Here is an 11,036-nt window from a genome sequence, read left to right as displayed (position 1 = left end):
ATGGCGACCTGCAGAGCCCTCTTTCCCGCGCGATAGGACTCGTACAGTTCCGCCGCCCTAGCCCGCGCGCCGTCGTCGCCGTTCCGTCCGGCCCGACGACGCGCGCGGGTGTACTGGCGTCGGGCCCGGACGCATGCTTTCCGCAATTCCCCGATTTCGCCCGACCACCAGTACACCGCCCGACGAGGAGACCGCGGCCCGGCCCGGGGCATCGCCGCGTCGCAAATGCGCGCGATGGCGCTCCCGAGCCGAGCCACGGCCCCCTCCAGGTCGGGCAGCCTGGTCTCCCGTCGAGGCCAGGTTTCGGCCAGAGCGGCTGCCACCAGGACGTCCTTGTCAAGGCGCCGAAGCGCCCATCTGCGTGGTGGTGGTGGGGCGCTACCCGCTCCCGGGCGGAGGCGTCGGTGCGGGGCCGCGGCGGCCTCGGGGGAGGTCAAGACCACGCGGATATACCGGTGGTCCGATAATGTCTCCTCCCCCACCACCACGTCCCACCCGGACACCATACGCGCGGCGCCGGGGGATCCAAACGTCAAATCCACTATGGACCCTCCCCCGCGCCGCACGCACGTCAGCTCCGACCCCCGGTTAATCAACCGGAGGTCGAAGCCCGCCGCCCAGTCGCCCAGAGCCTCGCCCCTCCGATTGGTCCTGGGGGACCCCCATGCCACAGACCAGGCATTGAAGTCCCCCAGGACCAGCACCGGCCGGGGCGCAATCCTTGTGAGGCACGCCCCCACCCCGGCCAGGTACTGCTCGAAGGCAGCAAGGCCGCAGTTGGGCGAAACGTAGCACCCCACCACGGCGACTCCCCCCCACTGGATAGTGTTAGCATGCACTTGTAGTTTAGTCCCCATTGGGACTTTGCCACGTGTGCAAGCTTGTTGAACACTTTTTTACTTTTCTCGGTTATGTGGTTTATGTGAGGTGTTATGTTCAGCCTCGTTCCGAGGTGGACTCCCAGATACTTGGCAACTGCTACCATTCTCAGGGATTTTTGTTCTATCTTGACTGTGGGTGGTCGTCTAATGTCCAGGAAGCCTTTAAGGAGGAGCATTTCGGATTTTGTTTGTGACAATTGGAGTTTGTGTTTTTTACACCATTGGATGATGGCTTGTGTGACGTTGTTTGCTTTTTCTTCTATTGTTTTTCTGGCGTTTCCTGACACCAGGACCAGTAGATCGTCGGCGTAGGCTATGGGTTCGTGTCCGAGGCATTTGATGCTGCTGATGATTTCGTCAAAGATCAGGTTCCAGAAGTTTGGGCCGAGTATGGAGCCCTGAGGGCATCCTTTGGTGACTTCCTTTTCAATGAAAGTATAGTTATTTGTTATTCTTACAGTTCTTCGCGCGAGGTAGTCTTTTATCAGTAGATACAGATTCCTGGGGCATTCACGGAGTTTTAAATTTGTCAGTATGCTTGGCCACCATACGCTGTCACAAGCGCTCGAAATGTCAAACAGTAGCCCAACCACGTATTTGTGGTTGGAGCTGTTGACTACGTGGCGCATGGCTACCAGGGCATCTTCTGTGGATTTGCCTTTCTTGAAGCCGAAATTGTCTGTCTGCTGTGAGCGGGTGGTTGTGCAATAAATTGGTGAGTCTGTTTGCTATCAATTTTTCTAAGACTTTACTTAGTATTGGCAGCAAGCAGATTGGTCTGTATGAAGCTGGGTTCGTTTTGTCCTTGTCCTCTGACTTGAGTAGGATTTTGATGACGCCTTGTTTCCACTTTTGAGGAAAGACGCCTTGGTTTAGGCATTCGTTCATGAGAACTGTGGTTTTGGTTCCTATACAGGGCCATGCTTTCTTTATTATTTCAGCTTCTAAAAGGTCCAATCCAGGGGCTTTCTTATTTTTAAGAAGGTGAATTATCTTTTCGATTTCTGCTATTTCGAATGGCGGTGTGTCCTCTGTGTCTGGAGGTGTTTCAACATTTCTGCGGGTGGCTCTATGCCACTGTGTTTCTGCCGACGGGTCGTCGTCCGGGATTAGTGTTTGAAGCAGGGCGTGTGACGTCGTTTCCCATGACAAGGTCTGGGCGCCCTGGTACTTTACTGTTTCACAGGCTTTTTCCGGTTGTATCTTGTGCGTTTGCAGTTTGTAGATGATGCCCCACGGATCTGCGTTTCCCTCCTTAGTTACGAATTTTCTCCAGCTTTGTAGTTTTGTTTTCCGTATGCAGGCTATGTATTTGTTTCTGAGTGTCCTGTAGTCCTTCCTCAATGTTTCCCGACGGTGTTCGAGAACTGTATCCTGATATGCTCGTCGCGCGCGTCGTACTTCCGTTTTCAGTGTTGTAAGTTCGCTGTTCCACCATGGAACAGATTTGGGGAATTGTTTCTTTTTTGGTATTGCAGTATCGCACGCAGTTTTTAAGGTTTGTTGTATGAATTTTGTTTGCTCTTCTACGTTGCTATTGTCCGGATTAGTCTCCTCGGGTGAAGCCTCGTTTATTTTCTGGCTGATAATTGATTTCAGTTTCTGCCAGTTTGCCCTTTTTATGTTGTACCTGGTTTCTCTTGTTGGGCAGTTCGTTGGTGTTGATGTTTCTATGGTGAATGTAATAAGGTTATGGTCACTGGTGGTTAGTCCTGAGTGTACATTCCAGTTTTTGATTCTCTTGTAGCACGATGTGCTCGCCAGGGTTATGTCGATGTTTGATTTGCCACGGCTGTTGTCGAAAGTGCATGTGTCGGATCGTTCATTTATGATATATAGATTATGTTGGGCTATGAAGTTTTCGAGGCTCTCGCCTCTTTCATCTGTTGAGTCGCTGTGCCAAAGTGGAGATTTTGCGTTTGCGTCGATGCTGAGGACTACGTTGCATCCTTTTAGGTGTTGGAGGATTTTGTCCAGGTGCCGGAGATATGGTTCGATTCTGTCACAGAATTGGAAGTACGCGCTTACAACATATATCTTTAGGTTCATTACTGTGATTTCGGCGCAGACACAATGTGTGTTGCAGAGTTGTTCTGCTTTTACCACTGTGTATTCGCTATTTATGATTGCAATTGCTGCTTTTACAGTGTCCCGTGTAGCAATGTTTGTGAATCGTTTGGTGTCGGTTATTATTTTGGTGTTTAGACCTAAGCCCGTGATGCTGTTTCTATAGTTGTATGGTTCTTGTATGGTGATGATGTCTATACTCTTGTCGTTAGCCGTCTGCCTAATTTCGTCGATGACTGGTCTTGAATTTTGGCCATTAATTTGTGCCAGTCGCACTTTAAGAGTTCCAGGAACTCCATGTCTATTGGTTCTATTTGCCATAATCGATTTTTGAGAGGTACGTCTCTATGGCGTTCCTGTAGGCGGCGCAATTTGGGGATCTCGATGAGTGGTCATGTGGATGTTTCGCCCGTTTACAGGCTATGCACGAGGGTTTCTGGGTTGTTTTTGGACACGATTTGTAGGAGTGTCCTTCCTGCGCACAGTGTCCGCAGGTGTCGTGCGTTGCCTTGCAAAACTTGGCTATGTGCCCGAATGCTTGGCACTTGTAGCACCTGCTGACCGCAATGTAGTCTTGGATGTAGCAGGCGCTCCATCCTATGAATACTCGCGACTGCTTTTTCAATATGTTCCGTACCTCGGGTGTGACCTCCACAATCCAGGTTACGGTTTCCTTCGCTCTGTTTCCTGTTTTGAATAACAGCTTGAATCCTTCCGCATACTTGGATTTCGGTAAGCTGTCAAGATTTTGCATCCAGATGGCTGCTAGTATTTCTTTCTCTGTTAGTTCCTTCGATACGTTATATATAGCCATTCTGGGATTCCTTTTTGTAGGTTGCCCAACCGACAGTCCAGCTTTGCCTAGTTTATCGCTCTTAAGAAGATTTTGCATATCCTCCTTTGTTTCTGTCTCAATAAGTACACCATTATTGCTTATTTTCCTGATGTTCCTTATTTTGAGTTTGTCCTTCGCTGGTGCGACATTTGCGATTATCGTCTTCTTGGTTTCGTCGCTGTTTTTTATTTTGCTCTTCTCCTGTGGGAATACCGTTAGTACGTGTTTTGGAGCTCTTGCGGCCTGTTGCTGGACTAAATTTGTCCGCATTTTCGCTTTCTCTGCGTACGTAACCGGTGGTTTTGCGGGCTGACAGTCGCGTTCAGCGATTTTTTCAACAGCTCCACGTATGCTGTCATTCAACTGCTTCAGTTTGTCCTCGATATTGTCTTTTGTTTCGAGTTTCGCCTTCAGGGCATTATTTTCATCTTGCATTTTCTGGAAGAGCTTGGAACATTCTGTGGCCTTTCTTTTTATGTATTTTAGGTCCCTTGCGGTTGCTTCACCGTTGAGACCTTTGCAGAAGTTTACTAATTCCTCTGCGGGTGACGCATATACTCTGGTGGCTGTTCCACCCTCCTCGTCGGAGCTGCACACTGTGTGCTTCTTTTGTCTTCTGATGGTGTGGAAGTTTTCGGAGTCAGAATTGTTCCTGTTCTCCTCCTTCCGTTTCCGAGTGTTGCATCTGTTTGCGGCCATATTGTTGTCGTCGCTGTCGTGATCCATCATTGGTCGGTTGAGGTCGCGTACACCTGACCGACCAATAGCGGAGACGCCCGTCCCCCGCACCGACCAATCAGGGCGCCGCTCGGGCCCCCCGGTCAGCCAATGAGGCGCGGCGCAATGGGCGCTACGCAGCGTCGGTGGCGTAGATAGGGACATTCGTCTAGTTGTGTTTTACGTGACTGTGCCTGCCGCGAGGGCTCAACAAACACGGCCCCCATGGGCGTGGGATTGAAATACGATCAATCAGCGCGTCTACGTGAAGTTGCTCCACATAGACTACCAATTTGACGCCAGAGTGCAAGCTCCAGTCATCCCTTTTGGTGTAGGCGAGACCTTTCTAAATCTCTACCGGCTCTGCAGGTCGGTACCCGAGCTGATAATGCAGCTCACCCATCGAGGTATTACCTCTAGCCCGCGATATAGGCTATACCACTGCCCCCGCGAGTCCAACCCATGGTCGGCAACAGTGGGGAATTTTTCCCCCTCTGTGGGCTACGCCAGACCCCCGCGGTACCAGTTTAAACTACTGGTGGAGTTTTCGCACTTATTATGCTCCCCGTTGTGGGTCTTGCACCCCTCGGCACAGGTGGGCCAACTCGGATGCATGGTGGCGTCACTCACCAAAGGATTCCAGTCACAGACTATGTCGGTCAACATGGCTTCCCTCTTGTGCTTGGAAAGGGGGGAAAGGGAAAAAGGAGTAGCTGGGAGAGGAAGGTTGGGGGGGGGGGGGTTGGGAAAATAAAAGAAGAAGGAGGAGGAGAAGAAGAAGAAGAAGAAGAAAGAAGAAGAAGAAAAAGAATGAGACGCTGGGTACTTACCGCCTCTCCCGCATTCTTCTTTTGAAGACTTCCTCGGCGAATTTACACACGCACTCGTAACACTCAATACTACTCAGTACACCGCTCACATCTGTCTGTCCACTTTCACTCACTTTCACACCAAACGCCTGCAGGTTTCTCAAGTCCTCGTACAGTTCACACTCCGTTAGTATGTGCATCCAGTCTTCGCACGCCGCACCACATTCACACCTGGCACTCTCTACCAACTCACGCTTGTGTAGAAAACCATTCATGCTACCATGTCCAGTTAGGAGGTAGCACATGTACAACCCTGGCTCGAATTTAGCACTCATACCCGCAAACCTCACATTTTTTATATAACCATACGTCACTCTTCCTCTTTCGCTTCTGTCCCATCTATTCTGCCATTTTTCATACACTCGATTTTCAATTTGCTTCATACAGTCATCTTTACTCAGTAATCTTACATCTTGATTCGTGATCAAGTCACTTTCATTCACGCACGTACCCATCCTTACATTATATGCCGCACATCTCCGTTCACACTCCAGGTCCCACGGAAGTACGCCCATAAGGATTTGCATGGCTTCCGTCGAGACCGTTCGGCACACATTTAGACACGCATACAGCGCTACTCTCTGACATGTATTCAGCAATCGTTTACCATACTCATACCTTATGATACTACCCCATGCACTCGCTCCGTACATCATGCACATCACTATCATACCTTTGTATATTACTTTCATCGCTTTCTTTCCTAATCCCCATTCTTTTCGGAGCACCCTCCTCAGGTAACCTATTGTATTTGTTATTTTTCTCTTGAGCTCTATTAAATGCGGCTTGAAATGCATTCGCTCACTCATACACACACCTAGGTACTTGAGTTGTTTCACGTACCTCACTCTCATTTCTTCTGTACGCACGCATGGCTCTCTGTTACCCGAGAGGGAACCCTTTAGCAACATACACACCGTCTTCCTCTCACTTACTTCCAGTCCAACGCTTCTGCCCCAATTGATCACATACGCCATACATTCTGCACTCTTTGCTTCTATAGTGCTTCTACTTGCTCCCTCAATTAATATTAACAAGTCATCCGCATACGCTATGATCTTACATTCATATCTTTCTAATTCAGATAAAAGTTCATCCATCATGAGGTTCCACACTACGGGACCGCAAACCGATCCCTGCGGGCACCCCCTCTCAACCTTTCTCCACACTGTCTCATTCTTTCCTACAATACACGCATTTCTATCCTTGAAGTAGCTCAGCCATAACCCAAGCTCTTCGCATTCAAACTGACGTAAACGTTCCGCTATTCGTCCCCAGGATAGGTTGTCGAAAGCTCCTTTAAAGTCAACAAACACACCCAATACATACTTACTCTCAGAGTCATTCACACTTCTGTGTACTTTATACCAGGCATCTTCAGTTGATTTACCTTTACGGAAACCAAACTGACATTCCCTCAGTCGTCCATTTGTTTTTCGCTCCAACCTGCTTACCATCACTCGTTCTAGCACCTTTCCCAAAGTCGGAAGCAGACTTATCGGCCTGTATGACCGTGGATCAGACCGAACTTTGTCCGGAGATTTAAGGTGTATAATAACATCGGCCTTTTTCCATTCATTTGGGAAATATTGCTCTTTCATGCACTCATCAAAAGTTTCTCTCATCCATTCTGGGATCACCCGCCATACGTTCTTTACCATATCAGCCGTCAGACCATCCATTCCAGGCGCTTTACCCGATTTATTTGCACGCACCGCACGATCTATTTCATCCCATTCAATTTGTTTAACCTCATTTGCCCTTACTACGTCATACTGCATCGTTCTCTCTGCATCACCATTTTCTGCATCAGGGGGGAAAAATTCTTTCAGTAGTACACTTGCACTCTCTTTCCACGTTCGCGTCAAACTTTCTCCATCTATCAGCCCACACAGATCATCATACCTCCGCTTTCTCATGCACACTTTGTACACCTCTCCCCACGGATCAGCATTTCCTCTCACTCTAACGAACTCTCTCCAGTTTCTTTCTTTCGTGTCCTTAATCATCCACTTATATTCATTCATGCATCTTTTTAGTGTCATTTTCTGCTCTGCGCACGCACCCTGAGTACTCCTCGCTCTTTGGTATTTCCTTCTTGCTCTTCGTACTCGCTTCCTAGCCTTCTCCAATTCCTGCGTCCACCACTTTACACTTCTTCCATGCTTGTATTGAACCCTTTTCATAGTTAAATCATTCGTCTTAGCAACCCAGTCAGTGATTTCACTCACCTTCTCATCTATACTCAGCCTTGCAAATTTTTCCATTCCTACTTCTTCAGCCTGCATACGTACTACTCTCATGTACTCGTCCCAATCTACATTTTTGGCAGACCATCTCGTTCTTACAGGTGGAGACTCATTCATACTCATCATTCCATAATTTATGCGTAACAATATTATATTATGATCACTCACACCCCATTTGTTCCTCACTTCCCATTTGTACTCATACCTACCATCTAGACAGTACCCTAGAGTTACATCTATATCACTCTGTCCATTCGCACCACTAAAAGTATACCATTCGCTTGGCTCATTCAGCACAGTCATCCTACTTTGTATTATGAAGTTTTCTAATACTTCACCACGCTTCTCACTCTCACGCCCCCTCATTTGAAATTTGCTGTGCCATAGCGTACTCACCGCGTTCGCATCCATTCCAACAATCACCGGCACACCTTTTGCATACCGTATTATAGCCTCCAGATACTGCAAGTACGGTTCAATGTCTGACCCATACTGACAGTACATGGACACCACATACATTTCACCAAACGTACCTTTTATCCATACACACACACCATACTCATTTGTATATTCACTCGCCAACATTGATTGCACATTCGCATCGTTTACTACAATCGCTGCCTTGATTATTCCATCACACTTGTATACACTCATATGAGTTGGCAACCCTCTAACATTCCCATACGCGACATAGGGCTCCTGGAGAAGCGCTATACTCACATTTTCTTCGCACAAAATCATGCCTAAATCGCACATAACAACATTTGCTCTCTGACAATTCAGCTGTATCATACGTAAACAGTCCTTAGTCATAGCGTATTCGTTCTCTCATTCTTTCAATCATTCGCACATGTTGCGGGCACTCATTCGACATTACTGAATGTCCATCATTCATACCTCTTTCCCTACAATTTTTACACGTTTCTTTCGTTGCTGTACAGTCTTTCGCTTCATGTCCACTTTCTCCACATTTCCTACATACCCTTACTTTACTCTTACAGTCACGCATCATGTGACCGAAGCCCAGACACCCAAAGCACCTTAGTACGCATTCAAACTCACGCACTTTAAATGCGTGCCATTTTATATAAACTCTTCCGGCACGTGTCAGCATCTCTTTCACTATCGCACTCGTTTCCATTATTACATTTCCTTCATTCGCTCCTTTCTTACTAGATCTATTTATTATTCTCACTCTTTTGTTAAATTCATCCAGTGTCATACGCTCTTTTAAATTTTTCTCGTACATTTCCTCCAGGATGGTCTCATTCTTCATCTCATTCGGCACATCATACATAATAACCTTAGGGCTAATCATACCCGGCAGGTTGGCTTTGAGGCCCAGCTCGTCCAGCTTCTCGCATTCCTTTATGGCGTTTCGCTCTTGCTCGCTTACCGTCTCGATCACCACTCCATTGTTCCTAATCTTGCGTACCGCTTTCACTCTTACATTCACAAACTCGCTCATTTCTTTTATCACTTTTTCCCTTATTTTCTCGCTCGTTGTGTTCTCATTCTCATTCTTCGATTTTACAATGACCGCATACGTTTTAACATTTGCACGCTCATTCGTACTCACACGTAAACTTTCTCCCACATTCATTTTTCCACCGACACTGTTTTTCTTAACTATGCCCGCATAGCTAACAGGCACGCACATATTTTCACACTTCTGTACACTTTCTCGATCTTGTCGTCGCTCCTGTCGCCCTGCTATTTGTCCCACCGCCCCGGTGATGGTCTCAGACAGCTTCTTCATCTGGCTCCCCAGATCCTCGTTCTCCTCCAGCCTCCTCTTCAGCTCCTCGTTTTCCTTCTGCAGGTCGCTGATGAACCTCTGGCACACTTTCACCTTCTTTTTTATATATTTTAAGTCTTCAGCAGTGGCACTACCATTTAAGTTTCTGCAAAAATATAATATAACCTCTGCTGGCGATGGAAATTTACTTTCTTCATTTTGTCGCGTCACCTTTTCTTTTTCTTTTTCAGGGCTAACACTCCCTATTTTTCTCCTTCTTCTGCTCACTGCTTTTATGCAATCCGAATCAGAAGCGCTCGTTATTTCTTCTTTTCTTTTTCGCGAACTTGTGACGGGAAAAACATCATCGACAACAACAACGCCATCCATCTCGCGGTTACTCATTTCTCCTCGGCAGCCAATCAGGTGCGGCTCTGCGCCGCGTACGTCACCAACTAGCGCGGGGATTGGTTGCCCGCGTCGACCAATCAGGGCGCCGCTATGCCCCTGTCGCCGGCCAATGGGGCGCTTGGGATCAGCCGTCCGCGCCGACCAATCAGCGTACCGCAATGCCGTTGACGCCAGCCAATGAGACGCGGCGAAATCCACGCGTTGCCACGTGCACTTTTTCCGACAATTTTTCCACGTTATTTTCCACGTTATGCAGTATTTTTCACTATATCAAGCTTTTACAATCCAATCCACTTTCACCACACTACACGAAACACACCCACACGTTAATTTTCTCGCACTCTGTACACGTAAATACCACAACTTGCTTGAGAGCGATGCACAATACGTCCGTACAGTTCGACCAAAACAAGTGAAGTCCGTAGATAGGGACAGAGGGAATCTCGTTAATCCATTCATGCGCGTCACTAATTAGATGACGAGGCATTTGGCTACCTTAAGAGAGTCATAGTTACTCCCGCCGTTTACCCGCGCTTTTTTGAATTTCTTCACGTTGACATTCAGAGCACTGGGCAGAAATCACATTGCGTCAACACTCTTGGGGGCCATCGCAATGCTTTGTTTTAATTAGACAGTCGGATTCCCCTAGTCCGTGCCAGTTCTGAGCTGAGTGTTGAATGACGGCCGAAGAAACGACCGCGACGTCAAACGCCACAGAAGCTCCGCAGCAAGGAAGATCCGTGAGAGGCCAAGGCACGGGACCGAGATCGGATCCCGGTAACAGTAATGATACCGTTCACCTCGCCCAGGCCCGGCACGTCAGCCAGACTCACTTCTCGACCAAGCCCGACACGCCCCGCTCCTCAGAGCCAATCCTTATTCCGAAGTTACGGATCCAATTTGCCGACTTCCCTTACCTACATTAATCTATCGACTAGAGGCTCTTTACCTTGGAGACCTGCTGCGGATATGGGTACGAACCGGCGCGACACCTCCACGTGGCCCTCTCCTGGATTTTCAAGGTCCGAGGGGAAGATCCGGACACCGCCGCAACTGCGGTGCTCTTCGCGTTCCAAACCCTATCTCCCTGCTAGAGGTTTCCAGGGAACTCGAACGCTTATACAGAAAAGAAAACTCTTCCCGGATCTCCCGACGGCGTCTCCAGGTCATTTTGGGTTACCCCGACGAACACTCTTACGAGGGCCCGAATGGTAAGCGGTTCCGCAGCCGGGTTCCGGAATAGAAACCGGATTCCCTTTCGCCCAATGG

At 48.2% G+C, this 11,036-nt stretch overlaps 1 pseudogene; it reads right to left on the bottom strand.

Moving 5' to 3' along the window:
* Positions 1-10,161: 10,161 nt before the first annotated feature.
* Positions 10,162-11,036, bottom strand: part of LOC143154549 (large subunit ribosomal RNA) — a 2,859-nt pseudogene continuing 1,984 nt past the window's right edge.

This window comes from Ptiloglossa arizonensis, unplaced genomic scaffold, assembly GCF_051014685.1.
Source record: "Ptiloglossa arizonensis isolate GNS036 unplaced genomic scaffold, iyPtiAriz1_principal scaffold0190, whole genome shotgun sequence".
In the NCBI taxonomy this organism is placed as follows: Eukaryota; Metazoa; Arthropoda; class Insecta; order Hymenoptera; family Colletidae; genus Ptiloglossa; species Ptiloglossa arizonensis.
The sequence above is the reverse complement of the archived record's forward strand: the minus strand, read 5'-3'. Positions and strand labels throughout refer to the sequence as shown.